This window comes from Rosa chinensis, chromosome 5, assembly GCF_002994745.2.
Source record: "Rosa chinensis cultivar Old Blush chromosome 5, RchiOBHm-V2, whole genome shotgun sequence".
Lineage (NCBI taxonomy): Eukaryota > Viridiplantae > Streptophyta > Magnoliopsida > Rosales > Rosaceae > Rosa > Rosa chinensis.
In genome coordinates, this window is record NC_037092.1 from 76,636,728 (window position 1) to 76,647,821 (window position 11,094).

Here is an 11,094-nt window from a genome sequence, read left to right on the forward strand (position 1 = left end):
ACAGTAAATTGAGGCATATAATGTCATGAACTAGAAGTTCATTGAACCAAATACACTGTTGTGGCATAACCCATGACGTCATCTTTCTTCTGCCATGTTGAATGGAATCACTTACAAGTTTTGATGACTGCTAACCTTACTCACAAGTAAATTGTTTATTTACCGCATATTTGTGAGTTGTCACTTTAATGAGACAATCCTCATGAGGGGGAGAAAGATTGTTCCTGAAGAACGATATGAATTGGTGTGAGATATTTATCCACCGTCTCATTTTGACTTCGAGAAATATCAAAACTAGTGAATTGATAAAAGAAAGTTGACAAAATTATATGCTAAATGCAATGGCACTTGCTTGGGTTAAAGTCCTTGAGACCAACCATATTAATACAAACAATGTAGACTCCATTTGATTTGTGGGATGCAAGTGTATCCAATTGACATGATTTTCCTGAAGAGAACATCATTAAACAATATCACAGCTCCTAATATGGCTACACATACAAAGGGTGTAGGTACGCCATTAGGAAATGATGTCTTGGTGATACAATAATAAATCAATATGGTTGATGCTAATGAACAAAGCATGTTTTGACCTAAATCTTGGTTTGGGTTCGCCACCAACCAATGAACATCTTCACTCCAAAGAAAGTGATAGATTTTTGAACTCATTTTTTTAGCATGGTCAAAATAAGACAGTCTTCCCGTCGTTAGGGGGAGGAAATACTACTGTCATTTGAATAACGGCGTGAATTTGTGTAGATTGTATCCACCAGGTCTAAAGTTTTAAACTCCCAAAACAGGGAAGATTATACAAGCCCTATAACTCTCTACATGAGATTATAAGTAAAAAGATCCACATTCTTTACATAATTCATCTATGAGAGATGATTTTCCTAGAAGCGACAATGTATGCCCCAGAAGTGGCATGGGTACCCAATATCAATAAGTTTATTATAGCTAATGCATGCATATAAGAATGTGTGGGATCTATGATTGTTGATCATCGATGATAATTTACATTTGGTAGCTACCAAAAATCTTTAAGGGCTGTATGAACGCTATACCACATTTCACCATGAATGTCGACAAAGTATATTACTGGCCAAATTGGAAAGAGGTAATTCCAATGAAATTGAATATTTGAAACGTGATGAAATACTTAGACTTTTAACCCTACAAGTTACAAAAGGGTATTTATCAAAAGTGAAGATAAATCATTATGACACAATGTCTATTTATGGAGACATGAGATTATGAATATCTTCCCTTATACGAATGACAATTTTCTATAAATACAGTGTTACATATAGCTGTTATATTGACGAGAGATTTATGCCACGTTGTCATCGTATATTATGAAGATCTTAAAGATACATTGCTAAAAGTAAAATCTCAAAAGTAAAGTGTCATTATAAGCCTATTGCTTATCAAATCCTTGAAGGATTCAAATGCAAGTCCATGAATGGTTGAAAGAGCCTGAAGCTCACTTGTGGAATCAAAGAGTCTAAAGCTGGCTCATATGTACTCATTTCGTTCTAGTCAACGTAATCTAAATTGCCTTAATGAGTACTATGACGAGACTACTATCAAATTCGAATTATGAATATAATGTTGCAACATATTGTAACTTTCGCAAAGTTATGAATTACTTAAAGCTCTTGAAGAGCTTATATGAGACATATCAATACATAAAGATATTGATGTGTATGGCTAGATATGCCATGATGATTTTTCAATGTTTTAAACTATACAAAGTTAAATGTGTCAATTTCTTTCTATTGTTTAGCTAGTACTTTGTGTATGAATTTGAGCATATGAGATTTTTTCTCACCTTATCATATGAGGTAAGGGTTATTGAAAATCATCTAGTTTTGTTGGTATTGCTTAACCTTTGCAGGTATGAAATTTTGCGATGAGCCCCTATATGCAAAACACACATGGTCTCACTTCAGTGATAGACACATCAAACCACTATACATGGTACATGTAGTTTATCGCATACATAATTAAGGCTTGCAACAATCAGGGGGAAATTCTCATCAGGGGGAGCATCTAAAAGCATGCTACCTAGGACATATGCGCGTTGTGCTCTTTTTGTCCTTCGACCAGGGTTATTTTTGTCCCACTGGGTTTTTGTTACCTGGCAAGGTTTTTAACGAGGCAACAATAAGCGCGTCCAATATCATCATTCATTGGTGGACATCCAAGGGGGAGTGTTGTAAATATTATTATCTATATGGCTGTCCACGTAAATACTCATTAGTTGTGTACTGTGATGTAAACCCTACCTCTATTTAAAGGAGACTAATGAGACTGAATGAGAACACTTCTACTTCCTCCCTACTATTCTCTCTCCATATTCTCTCTACTTTATAACAAAAACCTATTTATATGCATCTATTTAAAGGGAACAATAATATATCTTTATGGATTTCTCAACACAAGTAATCAATATGGTCATTTATAAAAAGTCAATATACTAAAATATACTAATCATATTAAATAGTAACCTTAATATAGTCAAAAAGTTGGATATTTCATGATTTTTGAGATTAAGGGTATTTTAGGTACTTTGGATTGTGTATTTAGTAAAATATTTGAATGAGAAATTAAACGGGTGGTATATTAAGTATGGAGTATGTATTAAGTTATTATGGGTGTGTATTTAAAACTTCTCAATTTATAAATGACAATTGATTGAAGAAAGTTCTATGTTGGGATGAACTCATTCTTATTCCTAACATTACTCTTGTATTGTATTATGGAGCCATCATAAGAAATTTATGATTATATTTAATTAATTGGGAGGTAATTCCCAAATCATTATAAGAATGAGTTGACAAAATCTTCTTACAATTTTTTTTTTACTTTTCTCTCTCTATCCTTATTTGTCTTTTCATACGAGTTAATAAAATCCAGTAATAAATTTGGAGGTCCAACTAGAATCACCCATTTTATTAGGGGTATTTAAAAAGAAAAATTATAGGAAATAATTTAAAAAATGAAAAGCAATAATGGTTAAAAAATCTAAAGACATATCTCTGATGTTAATACATAATCAATGGCTATTATTAACACGCAATATTTTTTTTTGTTACCTAATTATATTCACTAATGTTATTAATTCACGCCCCAAAATCTCAAAGGAAATATAAAATTATAAAGTTAGAGTTACAGTATTATGATGTGGCTAGATATATTAATTAAGAAATGAAAATAAAATTTGAATTTACTTACATGACATGACATTGACACTTAGGTTTGAGGCCTTGAATTTTAAACTTTTTTTTTTTTTTTTGAGGTTTGGACGACAATAGTAACCACACACACACACCCTCATGCAGTGTATCCCAGCGTAGTCGGACTAATCACTGCACCGCAAACGCACGAACCTTTGGTGTTTAATCGACTTAGGTCCCTCAAATCTGCTGGCCACAGGGTGGAGCTAGGATTCCAACGCTAGACCTGGGGGTTCCAGACTAGACCGCTCGACTAACACACCACACCACGTGGGCGTGGTTAATTTTTTTAAACTTCACTTGAGGCCCCTGTCATTGCCCAAAAGTTAGTTCATTCACTTTCCGAAAAAGCTAGCCAATATTTTTCCTTCAAAAGTTCTCAAAAACGACCAAATCACCTGGCCTCTAGCTTTTATTAATCTAGACTAGATGGTACGTAAGAAATTTAATTGGTGTGGAATTTACTGCAGGGAAGTCTAGCTAGCTCGTATGTAACACGTAAAGAACTCGACTTCTGGCATAAAATATTTATTTCTCGGTTTATCTCAATTAACTAATTAATAAAGAAACCCAAAAAGTCCTTTTCTATATTATAAGATAAGACTAATTGTAGTTCTACTCGTGGAATTTTCTATCTGTATATGATCAACAAAAACGGGTCACAAGGGCTGCACTATTTACACGGTTCCTTTCATTCTAATGCTATTGTTCTCATCCAATGTAATCTTCTTTTCCAAAGCTTCCGAAATTCCTCCTGCTGAGTTCATGGAGATTACTAGAGAAAAATCACAGTCGTCACCAGTTGGCGGACGAAGCCTATTAGCCGTCAACAAGCCACCTATAGGATCGAGTTCCGGTTGAACCATCGCATTCAGATCATATTGGTTGAAGCTTCTTTTGGTTCATGAATCATGTATAAATAGGATTGGTAGGCAGTGCATTTGCGCAAGAGATGTTCATTAATTTATAGTGCTTTTGAATTTAGCTATTATTATTATTATTATTTTCTTTTCAGCAACTTAAGAAATTAAGAACAAAGTAAAGGAAGATGAATGAGCGTGTATTCCTAGTGTGCCTGTATTTTGAGTAAAATGTGGATTGCAATGGGCGCTTTTATTCTGGTTTAAGTCGAACTAAAATCACTGCTTTTGCATGCATATTTATTGTAGAACCATTTATTGTATGAGAAAAAGAAACTAATTTGCATTCTCTCTTAACCTTCCTAATTTTAGAAAAAGAAACTAATCGATTAGTCACAAATTCATTATGGGACAAGGGGGTTCGAGTCACTATGGGGGTAGGAGTGAAATCATTTTATCCTCTTTAAAAAAATAAAAAAATAAAAAATAAAAAGTTAAGAAATTTGTAATTTTGTAATTGCCACATATTTCCATATAATAAAATGCTTAAAAAATTTATGCAAAAAGAAAGGTTATGAAATAATCCAAAACCAAATTCAGCGAAATTACTCTCATCACAATTTGCAGTAGTTTGGAACTTTGACTCACGTATACCAAATTTTTTTTTTTTTTTAATAAGGGTAACAGAATGAATCCATTGATATAAATTATATGACCTCTCTTGGTCAATTTTGAGGGATCAAAAGATCCTCCATATTGCAAGAAACTGCTCAATTTTTTTTTTTTTTTTTTAGAGTAATAGGTCAGCCCTTTCATTAAGTTTAGCAAAAAGTACAAAAACGAAACACCCCTATGGGGTCAACAGAAATAATCGTTCCTTAGAACCTCCTGTAATCCCTATTCTAGAAGAATAAAAACCCAACAAGTCCCCAGTACACCCACCTTTTAGGAAATCCACGCACTTTTATTCTAACAAAAGCCAATAAACCTCGAAGCCGGCATAAAATGGTTCAACTAAGGCTATAGCTTTTGCGACCCAACACAAAATTTAAATTAAACTAGTAGTAGAAGGTGACGCGTCACCGTCCACATGACCCTATGCAACAGAAGACTCCACCATCTGCACAGCCTCACTCCCCATCAAAGTCATAGTCTCCCCCTTACGAGCATTTTCAGCATCAGATCCTACAAAGCTGGGATCATTTTGCAAAACTTTTCCCCTACGCTTATACTTACGAAGCTTTTTCACTTCGATTTCATCTGCAACTTTAATTCTATTCTTGCTCCCCTTAGGACACCCAATCTTCTTCTTTTTTTGGTGAAATCATCAGCTTACCATTCTTATGCTGCAAGACTAAGGAGACATTCTCCTCAACCTGTAGCATTGAGTCAAGAAAGCTAAAACCTTCTTCCCAAACCTTTCCAAATTATTCATTGCTTTTCTTTTTTTCCCAACTGGACACTACAAAAAATAATTACAATGGCTACCCCGTTTGGCGTCGGCATCCTTTTGCCGTCGCAAAAAATTGACTTTTCGCTTTGGCAAAATCATGCCGTCGTAAAACTTGCGACTGAGTTGCTATGCCGTGACAATGGGGTAGCCAAACTTTAATATTTATCTTCGGCGAACGTTTGCGGTCGCAAACTTCCAATACTTGGCGACTGAGTCTAAAATGCTGTCGCACTAGTTAACAACTATGAGCCAAATTCTCTTATTAAATCTATTTTCTCATCAAAAAACCCTAGGCTATTTCTCTCAATCCCTGTTCTCTATCGCATCCCTCTTTCTCTCTCTCTCTCTGTGTTCTCGATCTAATTGAACAAATTGAGCATCGCAGAACTTGGTGGCCACTGTGCTGATCTAGATCCAGGGCTTACTCTTTTTGGGTATTTCATTTTGGCTTACTCTTCAGTCGTTCCTCTCCTCTCTCGTTGAATCTACTTCGACTCAGATGCTTCCAATTCAATGGCGGGGTCATTCATGCGAGTTTCTTTGTGTCCGATCGAAATTCGTACTAAATTTCGATTCAACTCAGATGGTCTCTCTTCTCTGTTCTCGGAAAGCTAGCATCTTGGGTCAGTTCTCAACTCTCTTTTTGCTTGGTTTCTGTTTTGGGCTTCTTGTTTTTTACTGGTAGATTCAATTTTATGTTGAGATTTTCAGTTATAATCTACTAGAAATTATCTGTGATTTAATTCATTGTGGACTGAAAGCTTTAGTCTTGCTTGTGTGAATTTGCTTTCTTGCACTTCTCTATTATTTTGTATACAAAATGTAAATGCATTTAGAAGGTAAAGTGAATTTCATTTGAGAATTGAGGGCTGACTAGAAGGAACAAGGCTCAAGCGGTGAAATGACAAAGGCAAAGTTTTTCTGTTCTGATTTTAGTACATCAGTATTACTTACTAATCTTGAAAGATGTAGGGACAAGGGACTGGTGTTATCGTACATACTATACTGGTGTCTGGTTTTTGGTATCGATCCTACAATGAAGGATGTTGACAAGTATCCTTGCATTGCATTTTTCAAGCTCATTCTTTTGTAAAAGATGCACAGGCATATTTACCAAAACACAGTCTTGTTCCTAAACATTGAATTAATAGAAAATTTCAAATATGGGAACACTTCACAACTCAGCACAGTCCAGCTCTTCTTTTATATAGAACTCATTTCATATCATGATTCTCTATATTAGTTGACCCGTATTCTAATTTGTTTAGCTTATAAACTATCTTCTCATTTCGCAGCTATGATCAATGATTTGCTTTTTTAAGTTTCTAGTATGATAATCTTTACAGGTGTTTGTAGCTATGATTTACTTAATTGTATACTTAGGTAATTACGAAAAGAATGCTGCAGCACTATTAACTAATACTTGAATAACTTTTTTCCCCCTCCTCTACTAATGACAGGAACAGCAAGCTGACACAAGTTCTTAAAGACTCCCTTGGTAATCACTTTACCTCACTTCACTCCAGTAACATCCTTACTTGTAGTGACTACCCAGTAACAACATTACCTAGTCCAAATCTCTACTATATACATGAGGTTATACATGAAGTTGTTCAGTTGTTACTTTACAAGAACTGCCGCTGAAGAAGTTTTTGGAGGAAAAAAAAAAAGAATCCAGGCATGCATCAAATTGCTATATGCATTATGTAACATGGAAATTATTCCAATAACGCAATCTTCAATTTTATACACAAAAGTTCAAATTCTAAATATGAATATATGCATTGCTGCACACACTTTAATGGAGTTTCAAATTTGGATGATTGATTGGAATGGGGCTGTAACTTCTTTTACATTGTTGTTTTTGCAAATAGCTGAAGTTCAGACAAAGCATATATGGTCCTTTTGGTTCTTTGCTGTGGAATAATAGACCCAATTTTAGGTCAATTTTCGACTTGCAAGTAATCTACTTTTTCATCTGGAGTTCCCAGCTTTAGCTTGCTTTAAGTCCAGGGATGAAGAACCAAATATTATTCTCAAGGCTGTGGTTGTTTTGGAGCTTTTGTCCAGAAATTAGCTATTGTTTAGAGTTAAATGATATCTGTTCACTACTATGATTTGTCATTAAATTGGGAACAAGAGAGATTACCAACTTGACTTAGCCCACTGACTCTTATATGAATGTTAATAATCTAGGTGGTGAGATTCCTTATGAGATCGGAAAGATGGGCAGCGTAGAAGGTTAGCTCTATTTCTTTCAACAAGTTTTTTTTTTTTTTTTATGATTTTGATTTCTGTACGCATTTGATTAGTTTGTTGTTGATTAGTTTGTTTAGAGTGAGCATGATGATTTGAACCATTTGCGTGTTACTGAATTAGTGTACTCTTTGTAACTTGGGGGCTAAAAGTTTAGTTGAGAAGATGTTGATGGTAGTGGTGAGATAACCTAAGTGGTGGCTTATGCTTTACTAGAGTCTTGAATGTGAAAACTCTAGATAAAATTAGTTTGCTTCAATTTTTGAAGAAGTTTCTGCTATGCCTTCTGTTAATTGAATTATGTGTACTCATGCAGAGGTTCAGAATTTTGATGAGACAGCAAAACAACCTATGTTAGAAGGTGATAATTCAGCAAAGTTTACTGACCCCAAATTATCATTCATGACATATCAGACAAGGTATGTTGCTGCACTCCCTTAGTCATCAGATTCTTGATAAATATTATACTTTATATCATTTTTGATTTACCTGAATAAATACTTTTCAATGTATTTGGTGTACAATTATATCACATAGCTCAACTTATATATATCACATAAGCAATTGAAGAATGAACGAGAAAGCCATGGATTGAAGAGTAATTACTATTTGCTGGCATTGAACTTTTCTCTCAAAGAATGAGCTTTTCCTCTGTAAATAGTTTGATTCTCAACGTCTAATCTCTATTTATGGCAATTCAATACTGCGTCTCAATTCAAAAGTATGACTACTTGACAGTGACAAACTTACTGAATTTGTTTGATCACTATCTATCAGAGATTAGTAGAAAGCTGGAAAATGCATACAAAAGTTAGGACAAAGTTGCACTTCATGAAAGCTCCAACCAAGATGAATGAAAAAGTAATATGCTTTTCAAGTTTTTTAATTCTTTTGTTCCAGGTAAATTTCCCTCTCCATTTTCTTCTCCTTTTCCATCAAATTGTGTTTACCAATTGCACAATTATATTTTCCTTTTCATGTCATCGCGATTATGATTTCCACTGGTTTGATTCATTTTTTCTTTCGAAGCTATAATTTCTGTTCAAGGAGCTCCAAAGATCTCCTCAGACCCGACTGCAATGGCACCGAGTATTTTCTCAGTGCAATTATCAATTACCATCTTTATAGGTAATATTATTTTCTCTAATTCTTCTTCTTCTTCTGTGGGAACTATGGTTTTTCCTCTTTTGAGTTTTAGGGGTAAGTGAACACGTTGATAGATGAGAAACTTGATGTTAATTTTTTACTTTTCATTATCAGAGAAAAAAAAAGTAAATCTACTCACCGAACTTATGAATCCATTAACAGATATTGAGGAGCGGCACAAATTGTTGCAGGGCTAGGTTTCCCAGGTATATCATATATATCTTGTAATAAACTAAAGGGATCACTATATTCCAATTATAGATTCCATTTAATGTTTGGTGTCTGAAGCTTGGTAATTGTATTTTACTAGGAGAAGAGATTTGTAGATGCAAAATGAGTTCAACGTAATGGTGGTCAGAAGTTGGAGCTGCACAATTTTGTACGATGGTGGGTTGTTTCTTTTTCTGCAATCTGTATCTAGAATTGTAATAATATTGGTGCATATATATTTTAGTCAACAATCATGTTAAAAGTTCAGTGTCTGAAGCTTAACAAATGTTTTTTGGTAGAAGCTACAGGCTCTACAGTAAGAGACCTTACATGTCAACTATCAACATATGCATTCCTCCAACCACTAGTCTGTAGGTAAGCTAGTCATCAAATATAGCATATCCATAATTAAATGCAAACAAATTTTTAAAACTTTATGTAATGTCACTTTGGCTTGGCTTGTGTTGGTATATCTTTGGGTTGAGCATGAATTAAATGCAATCAATTTTTAAAGTTTCTGTAAGGTCAGGTTTGCTTGGCTTGTGTTAGTTTGTTTTCCTTTGTGATACTTGGTCTTTTTCATGTCACAAGCAATCGTTAAAGGAAAACTCTCTCTCTCTCTATCATTCAATACTTGGGTTGTTGTTGCATAAGAGGCAATTTCCAATAACACAAAGCAATTCATCAGATATTTGATATCTTCAAATATTAGTGAAGTTGCATGTATCATTGTGGCTATTATACTTGGTATATCATTGTCCCGTGTTAGTTCATGTATTTTACAGATTTTGATGTTTCAGTTTCATACTCATTCTATGTAAGAACAAAATCTAGTCTTTCAGTATTCAGTCTGGTCTTTCTTAATAGAGATGTAGAAAAAGTTATATCCATTATATTTGGCCATTTTTGTTCAGTACAAGTGATTGGGTTGTTGATGACTTAGGCAGGTAGCATTATTTTATTTTATTTTTTGTTACAGAAGGGAATTGTTATTGAGTGTCTAAACTGCTAAGTGTTTCTTTTCATCATTTCCCCCTTTGAACTTTTTATACTCTTGAAGGTGCCAAGTAGTAACATTGCTTTTATATTCATCAGCATGCATTTTAGCCCCGGAGAGGTAGTAACTGTTGCTCAGGAAGTTGTCAGTATAATGGCCGCGAAGGGATATGATCTGGGACAAGATGCATTAATCAAGGCCAAAAGCTTCTGATGTCAAGGCCAAAAGCTTCTGATGAGTCCTACCAAGTATCAGCTACTACAGCAGCCAAGGTTTACAGTTACTTCATAACACAATATTTTTCTCTTTACAGAGGGGAGAGTTATCAAGCGGACATCTCCATCGATCTGAGCAAGCACCATATGCCCAGAATCTAGTTGAGATAGAGAAAAAAAAGCTTTCCAATCACCAAGTACTTCAGAGTTTGTATTTCAATATATATTTTGCATATCACGTATACATGAGCTTTTTGTATTTTAGAATTTTGAACATTGCTCAGATGTATGACCTTCATTTCTTTAAAGCTTAATTATCTTGTAAACTTTCGTGTAACCTTCATTTCTTTTGTAACATTTATGAATGTATCATTTCCTGTTGTGTAAGTTGCATTCTTTTTTGTATAGCTTTTATCTATAAAATAAATAAATTGGCATGCATTTTGCATGCCAGTTTTTTTTTTAATTCATAAATAACACTTTTGCGATGGCATTTTTGCCGTCGCAAATGACTTTTGGCGACGGCAAAAAACTTCAGTAGCGGTTGGTGGCGTCACCATTGGTATTTGCGACGGCTTTTTTCAGTAGCAAAATTCTCGCTAATAGTTTTACGACGGCGCATTGCCATTGCAAATACCATTGGCGACACCACCAACGGCGTCGGAAGCATTGCCGTCATAGAGCCGTCGCCAATAGTCTTTTGCGAGGAAAAATAGCC

The 11,094-nt window shown here is 34.6% G+C and overlaps 1 long non-coding RNA gene across 5 annotated transcripts; it reads left to right on the forward strand.

Moving 5' to 3' along the window:
• The first annotated feature begins 5,369 nt into the window (after nucleotides 1-5,369).
• Nucleotides 5,370-10,758, forward strand: LOC112201762. 5 transcript variants are annotated; one of them, XR_005799990.1, is made up of 10 exons: nucleotides 5,370-6,175; nucleotides 7,013-7,050; nucleotides 7,749-7,793; nucleotides 8,125-8,227; nucleotides 8,586-8,708; nucleotides 8,838-8,936; nucleotides 9,117-9,160; nucleotides 9,265-9,341; nucleotides 9,473-9,539; nucleotides 10,260-10,758. It is a non-coding gene; the product is annotated as an uncharacterized LOC112201762 (long non-coding RNA). The 5 variants fall into 5 exon arrangements; XR_005799991.1 differs by having other exon boundaries at nucleotides 8,586-8,936; nucleotides 9,467-9,539; XR_002936889.2 differs by having other exon boundaries at nucleotides 5,372-6,175; nucleotides 8,586-8,936; nucleotides 9,464-9,539.
• Nucleotides 10,759-11,094: the final 336 nt, after the last annotated feature.